At 38.6% G+C, this 13,020-nt stretch overlaps 1 protein-coding gene across 5 annotated transcripts in view; it reads left to right on the top strand.

The window, feature by feature from the left end:
• The window catches only part of LOC125095498 (sodium channel protein type 3 subunit alpha), a 1,188,574-nt gene that overhangs the window by 1,089,936 nt on the left and 85,618 nt on the right, over positions 1 to 13,020 (top strand). For 3 of the 5 annotated variants that reach the window (XM_047721991.1, XM_047721988.1, XM_047721986.1), the window contains exon 2: positions 7,838 to 8,032. The exons of the other annotated variants lie outside the window; for them this stretch is intronic. The gene's annotated coding sequence lies outside the window, so the exon portion shown is untranslated. The remainder of the gene's footprint in view (positions 1 to 7,837; positions 8,033 to 13,020) is intronic. 5 annotated transcript variants of the gene reach the window in all.

The raw sequence follows: 13,020 nt of genomic DNA, 5'->3' as shown, positions 1-13,020 counted from the left end.
TGATCTGAAGGCAGTGATTACAACCTCTCTGCTCCAGGCTAGATAAATCTCAGTCCTCTGTATTTTAAACCTCAAAAGAATGCAGGTAACATGTAGAAAAGTAAGCACCACCATCTTGAACGAACGCAAGTTGTACCTCAAGATCCTCGTTCTAAGTTCCCTCAGGTTGCCAAGTGAAAAAGGCAATCAACTCTTAACACTCGGTTGTGAAAACAGTGTGCTGTCATTTTGATTACATTCAGTAAACAGTCTGTGGTTGCCTGGAAAGAAGCTGCCTAAAGCACACGGCACCAGCAAGCAGTAGGAGAAACGTGGCTGAGGGCAACTCAGAGAGCTCTCTGTTATGGCTGAAGCAGCACTTGTTACCCTGATGTTAGGGATCAAGGATTTATAATGGGTCTGAGAATGCGGTTTGCTTTCTGTTTGCCATGATGCCAATTTATTTCAAAATAGAAAGCCTTCTATAATTCTGCTATATTCAGATTGAAATGTGGTCTCCTCTCCAGAAACACATGTGCCACAGGCACACACCCACACAAAATATTTGCTTATGGACAAATAACTTTTTCACTATAGCATTTCTTGGTCCCAAATCCTATGACATAAGGACAAAAACAACAATCCGACTAAGTAAAATAGAAAAATTATCCATCCAGAGAAAGCCCCCCCACCCCTTTCGAGCATCAGGAAAGAGGATGGCCTCCCTTTTTACTTTTTAACTCATGTGTAGGTTCATGGGTTTCATCACTTGGAGGAGGATTGGCAGGGGGGGTGGGAGGGAGAAAGGGATATACCAGACCAGCACTATTCAATAGAAATATAGTGAGTTTAAAAATGTACTTGGAGATTTTCTAGGTGCTAAAAAAAATAAGGCAAAATAAACAAGGGAAATTAATGTTATTGATGCTATGTTTCATTTAAGCCAACATGCCCCAAATATTATCATTTCAAGATTTGGCACTAGCCACATTTCAAGTGCTCAATTCCTGCGTCTGGCCAGTGGCTACCACACTGGACAGGGCATTTGTAAAATTTGTAACTTCCTGCTTACTAGTAGCTAGTCAATAAAATCTTTATTGACTCAAGGAATTTAACAGTGATGTTGAAACATAATAATCCTTATTCCTCAAGGAATTTGATACGTAAAGGTAGAAGCAATAAGGCACATCCTTAAGAACAACAGAAGATAGAATATTGTAATTATTATATGAATTTTAAAGACAGTATATGTGTGCTCTGGGAGTTTAGAGGAATGCAAAATCACTTCTGGCTTTGGAGTGAAGGTAGGATTTTAACAGGCAATGACTGGTGGTGAACGATATTTCAGGCAGAAGGAATGTTTTTGAAAGCCCGAGGCCAGAGACTGGGAACTTTCAGGGAATGGCAAATAGATCAGTTTGACTAGAGAAGAGCGTATATATAGGAAAGTATGTAAGATGAAACTGCAGAAACAGATGGTAAAATATTTTTAGAGAGAGAGAGACTCTGATTACTTTTTCTAAAGAAAAACAACACTGGATTTGGTAGCACCATTTACTAGCCATGCAATCTTGGACAAGTTACTTATCCTCTCTGGACCTTATAGCTCCTTTATTTGCAAAATGAGGGCAATAATCACATTTATCTCATAGGGTTATTGTGAAGATTAAATGAGCTAATCAGTGCCTATCGCACAGTAAGTGCTTAATGTTCTTTATTATCATTATTATTTCTTCTCAAGGCATTCTGGAGTGGGGAATTCTTTGAGTAAAGCATTCAGTCTTCATTTTGCTTTGTTTTAAAGAGAGTCTAGTAACCTTAGCCTATTTATACAATTACCTTTGAGGTAAACAAGATTTCAATGCATGTATTTTGATCTAGATTAAATAGGAATACGTAATTAGGAAGTACAGTATCCATAGAGAATTTGGCTTTCATTGCTGTCTTTTTGTTTTATCTTGTTAATGGTTGTGTGATACAAAACTAAGTTACTTTATTTACTTGTCCAGTCTCCCATTAGCAGACATTTCAGTTTTTTTCTAGTTTTTGTTATTATAAAATGTGCTGCCATGGGTAGAACACAAGCCTTTTTAAAGGGTACTTGTAGGTTGAAATAAAAATTACTAATCTGGGGGAGGAAACTAAAATTAAAAATCCGTTTATTCAAAAAAATGTCTGCTGAGTACCTACTATGTGTCATACACTGTTCTAAGTACTTGGTTTTCACCAGTGAACAAAATAGGCCAAGAAAGGCCAATATTCTGCAAGGCTTATATTCTACCCAGGAGAGACAGAACATGAATAATAAACATTACAAATAAGTAAATTATGTAGCACATAATAAGGTGACATGCTTTAGAAACCAATAGAATGCGGTAAGAAGCTGGAAGGGTAGCATAGTAGGCCTCTTTGAGAAAGTAAACGTTTGGCAAAAACCTAAAAGAGATGGGGGAGTTAGGCATTCATCTACCTAGAGAAAGAACATTCCTGAGAGAGGGAACAGTATATCTGTGCCTGGAAGTTGCAGAAGACAGACAGAAGCCAAGCTTGACTAAGAAGCAGTGAGGGAAGGGGAAAGCAGGAGGAGATGAACTCAGCTAGGTAACTGTAAGCCCATATCATAAGGCCTGATAGGCAACTGTAAGGAGTTTGGCCTTTTCTCTGGGCAACTCCTGAAGGCTTCTGGTCAGAGGAATGACATGATTTGATTTCCATTTTTCCCAAATTGCTCTGACTGCTGGTGAAAATAGGCCGGGAGCAGGGAGACAGGAAGCTATTGCAGGCTTTTGTGAAATACTGCCATAAATCATTCCAAGGTTCTGGGTTCAGAGGAATTACACCACAAGACATTAAATGAATGAACAAATGAGACTGAAGAAGCTATGACTGTCCTCTCTGAGAGATCCTAAAAATGAAAGCAATATTAATGGCACATATATTTCTAACTTCAAAAAGCAAATAAATAAAATTATGGTTTCTGTAAGCCAGTCATTGTCCAAGTGTGATTCCTGGGACAGAAGCACCAGCATCATCTGTGTGCTTGTTAGAAATGCAAAAATGCCTCACTCCTATCAATAGAATCAGCTACTCTGGGGTGAGGCCTGGCAAGCTGTGTTTAAACAAAAAGCCTTCTAGGTGACTCTCATGCTAACTATGAAGAACCACTACTATAAACTTAAATGGTGAAAATAGACGGACTGACAGATCCTTTTCAATTTTAGGATACTGGATTTCCAAGTTTAATTTTTAACATTTATTTTCATAATAAAATTAAGTATATTCCTTGAGAAAAATAATTCATTGTAAGAAGCATAGACTCAATCTGAGGGTTTTGAAGAGGCGGGGGGTGGGAGGTTGGGGGACCCTGATGGTGGGTATTATGGAGGGCACATATTGCATGGAGCACTGGGTGTGGTGCATAAACAATGAATTCTGTTACACTGAAAAGAAATAAAATAATAAAAAAAAAGAAGCATAGACTCAGGCTTACGAAGAAATAAATCTTTTAAATCATGTAGAAAATTTTGACATTTATTAGATCCCATCTCTTTATACAAATATGATGGGAAGTGGTATATTATTTTTTAAATCCATGTGCAATAAGAAGTTGAAGACAAGGAGAATGGACAAAATGGAGGTGATAAACTTGTTAAGACTGTGGATTAATGAAGTTACTCTTTTGGAATATACATTTAGCTCTGGGCCTCCTGGACGCAACATTTTTAGAGGAAGGCAGGAATGAATTTTATAGAACTCAAAGAAACAGATACCAGATTTTAAATTAATGTGAATCACCATGAAGCCTTCTGATGGTCAAATCTGATCTAGGAGAATCTTTGGAGTACCCAGAGGAGTGGATGTATGGTTTAGTTTATAAACAAACTTCTGTGTTTCATTTCATAGTATCTTGGTGATTTGGCCATTGGAATTGTCCCCTTGATAAGGGCCTCAAGTCTTAAAACCAAGTGAACAGCTGGTAGGATAGGATGATTACATACATTGGAGAGCCAACCAGCATTCCCACCCAGATGGAAGGCTGCCTCTTCCCTGTGGGGAAATGCTGCCAGAGACCGGCTGGCAATGTCTTTGAGTTCCTCAATAAGAGGCTTTGGATCTGCTTCAGCCTTTGCACAAAGAGCTAAGTCCCCAGAGTTTCACAGCTAATGCTTGACAGAAATGGTTTTGATCTGGAAAATTCTAAGACAGGTACATCATATTATGAGTATAAAGGAAGATGGATGTACTGAAAGAAAATAGGTTAAATGGTGAAAATCAGTGAAAAGATAAAGATAAAAAGGAAAAATGATGGTCAAAAACAATGAACCTGGAATAAGACAAAAAAAATTTTTAAAATCCTGGGACTAGGTCTTAAAGATAGACCTAAATAGAAAAGAAAAGATAGAAAAGATAAACTAAAATACCACAAAAAAGGAATATAAACAATTAAACTCACCTCTATAAAATTCAGTTGTTGACATTAGTATTACAATTAATAACATTAATATAAATTGGTTAAGAAAGTTAAAATCAAAGCAACTTTGTCCAATTTTCATCAGCTGGTGATGCCTACCCTTTTCAGGGTAAAGCCTTATTGCATTCTTTGATCTATCACTTCCTCATCTGTAGCATGAAGAACTTCCCCTTAATTTCCAAAATGCTGATATTCTATGAAGATGATTTCAAACTTTGGGGGCGCTCTCCTGGGCCAATACTTGTATTAGATAATCTGAAAGTAAAGTTTCTGAACTGTCTTATTTCAGTAACTTTTTAATGGATTACACCAAGTTCAACTAATTTTAGCCATTTGTAGAAGACTTATTTGATTTAACCTTGTTTGGCTCTTTTGTGCAATTACATTCAGGACATCTGGTAAGCATGTTACCTAGTGTTCCTTGTGTTATGTCCTAAGCAAGATTTCTTTTCCAGGTTTAGTTCTCAGAGAAAGTTTGTCTTTTTATACACAGCTATTAGGAATTGTTTTTGTTTTTTCCTAAATCCAGTGTGCTTCCACTTTTTCTTACCTATTGGGAACATTAGAGCTGAATTCCAGCTTTACTGTGTAAAGTACCCACCTCAAATTTCTAGTAACCTCGATTCATTTCCTTCAGAGCAGCCTCCTCAAATTGTAATCCACATGCTACATGCACCAATTTCATTTAGGGAGCTTGTTAAAATGCAGATCTCCTGGCCATGCCCCAGACCAACTTTTTCAGAATTTCCAGAGACTGAACACAGAAATCTGCATCTTTGACAAGTACCCTAAATGATTCCTATGCTCACTGAAGTTCAGAACTACTTTAAGGAATCCTCATGCTCTAAATAACTAGATTAGGCCAATTTTGTATTGGTGAATTCGTAAGCCATGGTCTGCTTTTAAAGATGACTGAGAAGTGATCTGAATAAGACACAATGCCATTTGAAGTATGAGGCCTAAATTGGAGCGTGAGGCCATATACAGAAATCACTACTATTTCCCATGTGTATTTGGGGTTGGCAAATCTTTCCTTTTTGGAGTCCAGGCCATAGGATATATTCTCTCTGATCCATCAATCAGTGATTTTCACAATAGAGAGAGGAGAGAGAATTCAAGCAAATCAGAACTTTTTGGGATGTTTTCTCAAACTACTTTCCTGTTCCTCCTTAACTCCTTGGTTTCCATGGATATTCACCTTCCCTACCCCTCCCTGTTCCCATACTAAAAGATGATAAATAGTTTGGAAATATATCTAAATTGATATTCTGGTTTTTCAACATCATGCTCATTATATGTCAGGCTCGAGATTAAGGTATTTAAACCCAGTTACAGTTACTTGTGTTCTGGGGAGGAGAGGCAGCATTTATTAAGCTTGTGGCTGTAAAGTAGAGGGAACATTTATCGAAGGGCTATACATTTACTTAACAAATCATTATTTCAAGCTCCAATGCATGGGTCTGTCTGATGTGTATTATTAGTAGTACAGTAACAGCTCTAAGACTATTATTACTATTATCGCTTCTTCTTTTTTTTAAAGATTATTTTATTTTGGGGCGCCTGGGTGGCTCAGTGGGTTAAGCCGCTGCCTTCGGCTCGGGTCATGATCTCAGGGTCCTGGGATCGAGTCCCACATCGGGCTCTCTGCTCAGCAAGAAGCCTGCTTCCTCCTCTCTCTCTCTCTCTCTGCCTTCCTCTCCGTCTACTTGTGATCTCTCTCTGTCAAATAAATAAATAAAATCTTAAAAAAAAAAAAAAGATTATTTTATTTTATTTATTTGACAGAGAGAGAGAGACAGCAAGAGAGAGAACGTAAGCAGGGGGCAGTGGGAGAGGGAGAAGCAGGCTTCCCACAGAGTGGGGAGCCCTATGCAGGGCCCGATCCCAGGACACTGGAGGGTGAGAATGGAAGACAGACACTTAAAACTGAGCCACCCAGGCCCCCCGATGTATTGCTACTTCTAATACTACTAAAACCTCCTGCTTTTATGGGAAATCTACTTTTGCCAGCTCTTGTATGAGTGACTTACAGCCATGTACATGTGTGTGTGTATGAAATATAGATCTCATTTAGTTCTAACAACAGCCCTGTTTCATGAGGTATTGAAATCCCCATTATCTGATGGGAAACTAAAAACTGGATTGGTTGGGTAACATGTTCAATGTGACTTAGCTAGTGAATGACAGAGCTAGATCTGTGCTATTACCAAATGAAAGGTAAGAGAGGAGGCAGAGGGAAGGTCATAAAGGTGCCTGCATACTATAAGTCACTGAAGGCCACTGACAATTTTTAATAAGGGTAGGATATGTGTTTTAGAAAGATCACTTTGATGACAGTAAAGAAAAGATTGGTGGCTTAGGAATGAGTTCACATCTGAAGACAAAGATTTTAAAAGACAGTGTATAAAAGAAAAAGGTGAGTCTTAATGGTTTTGTTTATTTGTCATAGTAAATTGTAAAGGGAGATTTATTGGTGAGAATCCATTACCAATTCGGCTTATGAGCATTGAATAAGTGAACTGATGTAAACATTGTTTTAAATATCAATTGCTGGGGCGCCTGGGTGGCTCAGTGGGTTGAGCCGCTGCCTTCGGCTCGGGTCATGATCTCAGAGTCCTGGGATCGAGCCCCGCATCGGGCTCTCTGCTCAGCGGGGAGCCTGCTTCCTCCTCTCTCTCTCTCTCTGCCTGCCTCTCTGCCTGCTTGTGATCTCTCTCTGTCAAATAAATAAATAAATAAAATCTTTAAAAAAAATATCAATTGCTGATTTAAAAATTACATATATTGTCTTTCAAAATAATGACCAGTTTAACTGGGTTAAGTTATTGCTAACAGTTATAGCTGAAAGGAATATGATATCAGACTGTTATACTTAGGTTAATATTATGTCTTGGCTTAGCATACTAGTTTTTTATTTCTGTCTAAAATTTACTCTTAGAAGCCACTGAATAAGGCTTATTGGTCTTATCTTAGCCAGCCAATCAGATGGGGTTTTAGGTGGAGAGGAAAAGGAGCGAAAAACAAACTAGAATAATGACCCACAATACCACACGCTCCACTGGTCTACGTCTTTGGTGTTTTGAAGAAAGAAAGAATGAAAGGAAGGAAGGAAGAAAGAGGGTGCAAAGAGGGATTCAGAAGGAAGAAAGGAAGTAGAAAGTAGAAAGATGCTCTGGAGCTCTGGCATGTCTTCAGAAAGAGTAATTAAATTAAGGCTGCCCAAGAAAAGAGGCCCATCCCCACCCCAGGATTCTGGCAGTGGTTCCTGGCCCCATCCTTCCTTGAGCACATCAGGGCTTTCAGATCCAGACCCAGACCCAGAGCACCCATTTCAATCCAAATGCCAAAGATGCTAGAATAACTTCACCTGTTTCCCTTTCTACACAGATTATGGAGCAAGAAAGCTGACACCAAGTCGCAACCGAGTTCATCAGGGATGAGATATCTGTCAAGGATTTGTGGCAGAGTGGCTTACAGGAATAAAAATACAGAATCTCTTCTAGAGATAGTATAAGAACAAATGAGATAATTCCCAGAAGTGGCCTGAAGTTTTTCCAGAAGAACGTGCTGTATTTATCTAAGGTATCTAAACTACCAGTGGGTATAAATTTGTGTTTGTGAAGGTAAACTAAAATCTCTATCAGCTAACAAGGTCAGCTGTTTCAGGGGGCAGGGGGACAGGAGGCAAAAGACTGATTACCTCCCTCCCTGATAGTTTGTTCCTCCAAAGAGGCAAACACTTAGAAACATGGCAGAGATGACCTACAAGAGTGGAATGGTGCCAAAGGCTATTGATTTAAGAAAGAGAAATTAACCTAACTTTTTTTTTTAAAAAAGATTTCATTTATTTATTTGTCAGAGAGCGAGCGAGCGAGCACAGGCAGACAGAGTGGCAGGCAGAGGCAGAGGGAGAAGCAGGCTCCCCACAGAACAAGGAGCCCGATGTGGGACTCGATCCCAGGACCCTGGGATCATGACCTGAGCTGAAGGCAGCTGCTTAACCAACTGAGCCACCCAGGCGTCCCTTAACCTAACTTTTTATTTCTTTTTCTTTTAAGAGAGACATGCATTCTGTGCATTTAGTAAACTAACCAGGGCTGTATTTACTTGCATTTTATCGTATTTATTTGGTGATTGGATGCATTGCTCATCTGTTTGCATGGGGTAAAGGACATCCAAATATGTGGTTAGTATTTATTTGGTTGTAAGGTGGCTTCTGAACTGGTCAAGTTTTTGTACCAACCAAGGAGTATTTACTTGTCTGGTGTATCATCTGCAACTAACTAGAAATACTGTCTTAATACTGTCTTAGTCAAGAAAGATGCTTATTGAATATAACAAGAAATGCAGAGGTTGTTTGGGTCCAAGAGCTGAGCGACCCATCAAGAGCCCAGGGATAGATCTGTCTCTGTGATCTGACACCCTCAGTGTGTCAGCTGTGCCCTTAGAATGGCATCCCTTCTGGATATAAGTTGACTAAAGTAGTCCCAGTATCATACCTCAATGCAATAAGGTCCAGGGAACAGAGAATTCTGTCCCTCCTTATCTCTTTATTAGGAGGAAAGAAAATTTCCATAGACATACACTTAGCAGGCTTCCCCTCACCTTTTGTTGGCAGAACTAGGCCACAAGACTATTCGTGAACCAATGATTGGCAAGGGGCTTGGAGAAGGTATTTGGAGTTGAATGGATATTGGGGAGTTGAACATGCAATTGTGTTCACTTTGAAACCATATAATAGAAAAATTGAGGAGCTAATAAAACAATTTGTCTATTACAATGTTGGCTTACTTGTTATTACTTAGCAGTTGTCTCTCTAAGCTTATAGTTGTTTGATAAGGAAAAAGTCACTGAGAACATCAACACCTAGAAACTAATTATTAATCCCAAGATAAAGATTGTTCTGATGACAGAAATGAGCTCATTCTTTCCTACTCAGCTACTTTCCCCCGCCGGAGGTATGCCATTGAGTCCAGGTAGAGAAAGGCAGAAATAGATTCTTTTATTAAAAAGTTAGCAAATCAGGGACACCTGGGTGGTTCAGTTGGTTGGACGACTGCCTTCGGCTCAGGTCATGGTCCCGGAGTCCCGGGATCGAGTCCCGCATCGGGCTCCCAGCTCCATGGGGAGTCTGCTTCTCCCTCTGACCTTCTCCTCGCTCATGCTCTCTCTCACTGCCTCTCTCTCAAATAAATAAATAAAATCTTTAAAAAAAAAAAGTTAGCAAATCAATTAATAGCACTTACGTGTGGACAATCATGAGTTTAGCTAACAGGAAGGGAACAATGACAGTGAAAGTCTAAATTTCATTTATATTTGGCCATGTCATAGTGATATCCTTGCCATACAGTTACTTTCTTGATAGGTTTATTCAGACCAATAGTATTTGCATAATTCCTTGACAGAACAATGAGAGCAAGAGGTAATGATATATAAGAAGCTAGCCTAGGCTTTCTTTTTTTAAAAAGATTTTATTTATTTATTTGGCAGACAGAGACTGAAAGTAGGCAGAGAAGCAGGCAGAGAGAGAGGAGGAAGCAGGCTCCCTGCTGAGCAGAGAGCCTGATGCAGGGCTAGATCCCAGGACCCTGAGATCATGACCCAAGCCGAAGGCAGAGGATTTAACCCACTGAGCTACCCAGGCACCCCTAGCCCAGGCTTTTAATTTATCTTCAAATAACTCAAAGTACTTAAAATATATGTCAATACGTACCCATTAGATGTGGGTTTTATGTTTGTTATTAATTCATTCCTGTTTATTTTCTACATTAAAAACAAAGGTGATGACTATATTGCTCTGTTTCTTAGATTGTACCACTCCATTCTTTTTTTTTTTTTTTTAAGATTTTATTTATTCATTTGAGAGAGAGAGAGAGACAGAGCACAAGCAGGAGGAAGGGCAGAGGGAAAGGGAGAAGCAGACTCCCGGCTGAACTGGGAGCCAGACATGGGGCTTGACCCCAAATCCCGGAGATCATGATCTGAGCCGAAGACAAATACCCAGCCATCTGAGCCACCCAGGTGCCCCTGCACCACTCCATTCTTAACATGAGGCTGTATACATAGTAACTTCCCAGTGAGGTAGTGGACTTATCTCAATTCCATTTCAGAACACATGAACTAAAAATCTAATTCCAGAGGCTTAGAACCCAGGCTATTTCCTGAGCTATTTGAGTTTAAATCCTGTCTTCTTGACTTACTTCTGGAATTTGGACAAGTTATCCAACCTACCTGTACCTAGGTTTTTTGATCTCTAAAATGGGAATAATAAGGTTAAGTAAGATTAGATGATTAAACTTCATAAGATTAAGTGAGTTAATGTATATAAATTACATGTCAGAGTATCTGAGACATAACAATAGTGTAACAGTTTTGTCTATTACTATTGTTTAATTTTCAAAGCCACCTAGTTAGGTAAGCACACCAATCAGATGTTATTTCAAAAATCTTCTAAAATATGGAAAATAATGTTTAATTCTGCCTTGGAGAGTGTCCAGTGGTAATCATTATAATTGCCAGATGCTCTGTATATGCCCTTAATAAATTATTATTCTCTTTGTCACATATGCTACCTGAAAATATAGTAAATACCGGATAATCACTAACCCAAAATGAAAACCCCTTTAGAAAATATTAGTAACTTTATTTAAAGGAAGGGTAGTTATCCAGTCCATTTTGTCTTTTAGATTAAGTCCTTCATACAATAGTCTCTCATTGAAACCAAGAAAACACAGCATCCTTTCCTTAGCAGTGGACTCAATCTTTTCCCAACAATTTGCTCTTCATCATCAAGGACATGAAAATACATTGTGGGGATTTATTTTCTGATCTCTCAAGTTGTATGACACAGAGCAGCTTTCCATCCTTGAAGATGGCAAATTTACAGCCTCTGACATAAATTTTGTCTCCATGGGAACAGACCAGAACTAATTGATTTTTGTCTGTAACATAATCATAAAGATCCCTACACAGGGAAAGAGAAACTATTGATATTAACAGGTTATAGGCCAATGCAATTTTCCAAACTATCTACTATTCTTGAAATTAGGCAAGATGAGAACTCACAGGCTATATAAGTAATGGGAAAAATAGTACTTCTGTCCTTGCCATGTAATGCCCTGGCATATTCCAAATGTTAACCATGCCCCCTTTTTCCAGATTCTGATTCATTAACAAATATTAGCTTTGTATTTGTATTTGTTGGTTTCATATAGTTTTAGAAGCTTATGTTAATATCAAAGCATACAGATATGTGTATATGTGCCTGGAAAACTGAATTGAACTATATAAATCTATTTTTCTGTAGTTATTTATATAAAGCTTAGGTCTTTAAAATCAAATCATACAATAGTAAGATTCAAGATAAAAATGTCAACTATAATAGGAAAAGTCAGTCAAGAATAGAATGTGTGGAAAATGGTTTGCCTCAGAGCAACAATTTGTGTTATCAGTAGATGTTTTGGTGAAGGTTACTTAGCCTCTCTGTGCCTGTTCTTCATTTATTTTAAGTGCAGGGAGTTGACTAATTGTCAAATCCAATATATGCCTTTTAATTAGCATCTTCAAAATTCCTCTTTTGGCATCTATGTAACTGTTCTGACTTCATTGTCTAATTTTCCTCTCCTTAAAAACTGGTAGTCACAGGAGTCCTGCCTTTTCATCTTTCCAGTTTTTTCCTAGACAGTGTACTTCATATTCTTATTTTCAGTTTCAACCAGTGACTCTTTAATCAACATTTTCCCAGCCCAGACAGCTTTCCGATTCTCAGACCCATATTTTAATTACATACCCAGCTGTCTCACAGATATCTCAAACTAAATGAATTCCAAACAGAATTTATTATCATGCCCTACAACCCTCTCTACTTCTCTGTTGGGTTAATGACATCTTGTGGCTTAAACCATTCTGGGATTGAGCGTGACCTCATATGTCTTCATCAAGCCACATATCAAAACATCATAAAATCTCGTTGATTTTCTAATTTTGCACTGAATACAGTCCTCTGGCTATGGTTTTGTTTTCTAATTTATTGATGGCCTACTCTCTTCCAGGCATTGTGTTCACCTTCCAAGAGGATTTTCTCATTTAATATCACATTAACTCTATGAAGTATGCGCTATCATTGTTCTTATTATGCAGACAGAGAAACTGAAGATTATGAAGCATAAAAAAAAAAAAAAAAAACCTACCCAAGGTCACACTGCTAGAGAGTAGCATACCCAGGGCTTGAATACAGTTCTGATTGCCAGGTCTAGGCCCTTAAATAGTACAGCTATAGTCACATTTCCTTGCCCTCTCCTTTAGACTCCTGTTGTCCATCTGTTTCCTTCTAGGGAAGTTATCAAAGGGTGGTTTGTGGACAACTGGGGGTTCCTAAGTCCCTTTCAGGGGGACAGTAAGGTCAAAACTATTTTCCTAATACTAATCCTAAGAAGATCTTTGCCTTTCTCGCTGATGGCACAAAAGTCATGGAGTGAAACAGTTCATGCCTTAGTAGGAAGCAAGGGAGTGGCATCATTCTGTAGGATGAATCTTTGTTTTCTTCACCACCACACACTTTCAGTAAGAAA

Source organism: Lutra lutra, chromosome 3 (genome assembly GCF_902655055.1).
Source record: "Lutra lutra chromosome 3, mLutLut1.2, whole genome shotgun sequence".
Classification (NCBI taxonomy): Eukaryota; Metazoa; Chordata; class Mammalia; order Carnivora; family Mustelidae; genus Lutra; species Lutra lutra.
The sequence above is the reverse complement of the archived record's forward strand: the minus strand, read 5'-3'. Positions and strand labels throughout refer to the sequence as shown.